The sequence below is a fragment of the Etheostoma spectabile genome, unplaced genomic scaffold (genome assembly GCF_008692095.1).
Source record: "Etheostoma spectabile isolate EspeVRDwgs_2016 unplaced genomic scaffold, UIUC_Espe_1.0 scaffold00018280, whole genome shotgun sequence".
NCBI classification, from domain to species: Eukaryota; Metazoa; Chordata; class Actinopteri; order Perciformes; family Percidae; genus Etheostoma; species Etheostoma spectabile.
Window position 1 is genome coordinate 4,793 of NW_022604190.1, and position 4,042 is coordinate 8,834.

The 4,042-nt window shown below is 39.9% G+C and overlaps 1 long non-coding RNA gene across 1 annotated transcript; it reads left to right on the forward strand.

The window, feature by feature from the left end:
• Nucleotides 1-2,176: 2,176 nt before the first annotated feature.
• On the forward strand, nt 2,177-3,471 carry LOC116679974 (uncharacterized). The gene is made up of 3 exons (XR_004329611.1): nt 2,177-2,283; nt 2,338-2,343; nt 3,429-3,471. It is a non-coding gene; the product is annotated as an uncharacterized LOC116679974 (long non-coding RNA).
• Nucleotides 3,472-4,042: the final 571 nt, after the last annotated feature.

Sequence of the window (4,042 nt, forward strand, 5' to 3'; positions counted from 1 at the left end):
ATAATGCAAATCACACACAATGTTTAAGCACATATAACATTTTAAATTCCAACATATGCTACCCTAAACCCTTTAATTCCTTGCAGTGCCCTGCTATGACATGAAGTATGACAACTACCATTTGTAGCCACTGTTCCATTATCTTTTTTGTGACTATTATTGCCACTGTGCATCACACCCCAAACAGGCACCGTCAGACACCGCCTACCAAGAGCCTGGGTCTGTCCGAGGTTTCTTCGTAAAAGGGATCTTTTCCTCACCACTGTCACACTAATTGCTTGCTCTTGGGGGAATTACTAGAATTGTTGAGGCTTTGTAAATTACAGTGTGGTCTAGACCTACTTTATCTGTAGTGTCTCAAACCTTTTTTTTTATTTGATACAATAAATACAATTGAATACATTCCGAATTTCTTGGTTTGTGCCACTGCCCTCTAGTTCAAAACTGGGGGAATCACCGGGAGGTTGAGTTGGGAGTAATGTGCTGATTGGAACAACACAGTGGTTGTATAACACTAGTCCACGCGCACAGTGCAACTGTGCAGCTCCACAGGGGTACTTTGGTCCCACCTGTATCAAGAGAAACTGAAACAAAATACTTATTCTTTTCTGGTCAGTTTGCTTTATATTGATTTAATTATTGTAAAAAAAAAAATAACTTTAATTATTAATAATTTTTAATAGTTGTTTATTATAGTAGTGAAATTGTACTCAAATTGTAATTATTTTCATGGTGTTGAATGAAGAACAACAACTGGTAAACACAGCAGTGATGCAAAAACCAACACAAACAATCTCGTTTATTATTTCAGTTATAACACAGCAGCTGTGGCTCAGTGGTAGAGTGGTTGCCAATTGGAAGGTTGGTGGTTCAATCCATGGTCTCATGTCAAAGTGTCCTTGGGCCAGACGCTGAACCTTGAGTTGCCCCTGATCCTGCCATTGCCTTGGCCACAGTGTATGAATGTGTGTGAATGGTTATGGAAAGACAATAACAACAGTCCATTTACTTTTAGTTTTAACATGTCTAAATTTAACCACATGTGGAAAAAAAATACAACGTGAGGTCATTAAATGTCTGCCATCTGTTGATCAGTCTAACTAAACTCTATAAAGAAAATCTATTAGTTTCAAAGAAGAGTGGAGCATTTATTTTCTAAAATCCAATTTTTCAAAATAACTCAAAACAAGGTCAGGAAAACACTACAAACCAAACTTGCAGATGGTTGTAGTCTGTAGCCAGCCATACAATAGGTTGATATGGAGCAGCGGGGTGACTTCTAGCTTTCATGGTTGGTGATAAGACACTGTGCTGCTATGATGCAGCAGCTCAATGGTGGTCAAATCACTTGGATGAAAAGTAAAACAAAATACTTGTTTTTTTCTTTTCAATTTGCTTTATTTTAATTATAAAATAACGCTATTTAAGGAAAAAATAAAGCATATCATATATAATTTCGCGGACTTTTGTTTTAAAAAGGGATCTTAATCTTTAACAGAAAGGTCGACCTCCTTAGAAATCCTTTCCATGATTTTGTCTGTTGGGGGAAACAGCTCTAGGTCTAGTGTCCCCGTTTTAAGTTTTACAAAAATAAAAACATGACGTGTTTTGGAGGTAAATCCGCTTCTGAGCTGAAAATGTCCCCGGATTTTGTCTGAGAAATCTAGTCACCTTATACAAAGCTCTTAATGGGCAAGTACCATTGTATCTTAAAGAGGTCATAGTACCTTACTGTCCCACTAGAGCGCCGCTTCCACAATGAAGAGTACTTGTGGTTCCCAGAGTCTCTAAAAGTAGAATGGGATTTAGCTATCAGGCTCCTCTGCTGTGGAACCAACTAATTAAACTTAAAACTTTCCTCTTTGATAAAGCTTATAGTTACGGAGTGAGGAGTGGCAGAGTTTGCCTAGACTGGTGGAGGAGGGTGTATACTTTCAGACATGTATCCCCTTCTCTGCTTCTCTTCATTGTCAGATTCATCACCAACCCTTATGAAGCTGGCCCAGGTTTGCATTGGACCAGTTCTTAGTTATGCTGTTATAATTTTAGACTGTTGGGGGACTTCCTTTCCTTTGAAACTAAGGCATGGGTTCGGACAGATATTTATAAATTGTGGTTCGGGTCGGACTCGGTCACATCAGCGTGATAAGGCATTTGTTGTAAAATGGGTGGCTCCTTTAAGAAAGCTTAGTGCGTGTGGGTGTGTGTGGTATATGGCCAGAAGAGATATACAGAAAGAGGAAGCAGACGTGTTGTAGATGCAAACGGAGCAGAGTTGGTGGAGTAAGTTTAAGTTTTGTACACAGTAGGGTGATCCCAGTATCCGGCTGAAACGAGTATCCGGTACGGACAAAGCACTTTTGCCGAGTACAAGTATATCCGAGTAATATGAGTCAATATCCGTGCTCGGATTGAATACAACTCCTCAACTGGCCGCGCAGCGTTCTGTGATAGTCACAGCGCCCCCTCCCCCTACAAACCCGCTTGGATCAATCACGCACACACAGAACATGGAGAAATGCGCTCCCTCGGCCTCTCTCTCTCTCTCTCTCTCTCTCTCTCTCTCTCCCGCTCTCGCTCCTGCTCCGTCAGGCAGGCAGTCAATCGGGTCTGTGGATCTGTTCCAACGTTTAGGGTTTCTTCAGCTTCAGGTTTGTTTTTAACTTCGGTTTGTGGTCCTTACATAGTAACCAGTAGATTTCTGGTGAACGTGGGGTTTGTAGTCCTTACATAGTAACCAGTAGATTTCTGGTGAACGTGGGTTTCAGACATGCTGCTTGGTTTAAATGCAACTCCCGTTGTGTCTCTGCCATCGGAGATTTTTTATTTTACTGTCAGCTGCCCCCCGCCCCCTCTCTCTCTGTGTCTCTCTCTTACTCATACACACACACACACACACACACACACACATATACCTGGTGTGGAAATTAAAAAATTAAAAAGAACCCAAAAAAAATCACACTGATCATAAAAAAATAAAGTTAAAAAAAGAAAGTTATATTGAGTATGAAAACTTTTGTTCATTACATTTTACTTCATAATTGCAACCGCATGTGTTGTATTCATTGTTGCAAAACGTTCTGTATATAGTTTGTTTGTTACCATGACAACACCATTGATCTGAAGCTTGATGCTGTCATGTAAATAGTTTTCAAATCAGCAATAAATATAACAATTTTTGATCAACTCATATCAATTGCATGCTTAAATAACATACCGGTTAAAGCCCCGCACATTTCAAGACAACCCGACCCACTTCCGGGTTAAATCTGACCACTTCCGGTTTAGGCCCCGCCCAGTCAGAGTACGGATCCGGATACAGATAATTCATGTGGTAAACAGATACAGATAATGCTGTACTCGCTCATCCCTAGTACACAGTGTGTGCGGTGTCCGAGTTAAACCCCAGACTTGCTCACCAGAAACAGGATTTTAACCGGCCCTGGAGGTAACGAGTCTCCCCTTGGTTTTTCCTGGATTTCAAGATAAGACGTGTTGTCATCAGTGGACAAAAGATTGAATTCGGTTTATAGTCTTAACCGCTACTTCTAAACATCTGTGGTCGATTGAGCATATTTCAATCAATATCTAAGAACTGTTGAGAGATACTACCTAATTTTAGTTTTTTTCTCTTTTAATAGTGGAAGAATAAGGTATTATGTTCTTGAAGGTACAATTCTAGTTTCTCCCATAATGTAGCATATGAAATGTCTAAGGAAGTATTTGTCTCTAAAACAAAATTGTATTTGGGCTAAAATGAACTCTATGAATTTATAATCTGACAACAGAAGAAAGTTAAGTCTCCATGCTCTATTTAAGAGGGGGCGATATGACAGGTCTAACTCAAATAGGAAAGCACTGTGGTCAAATCTGACAGTGCTGTCATAACAGCAGGCCTTAACCTTAGGCAACAGTCTATTATCCAGTAGGAAATAATCTATCCGGGTATAGGTGTGGTGTACATGAGACAAAAAAAGTAAGCTCTAGTGTGGGGTACTTAAACCTCAAACATCTGAAAGGGTTAAGGGCTAATTCACCAAAA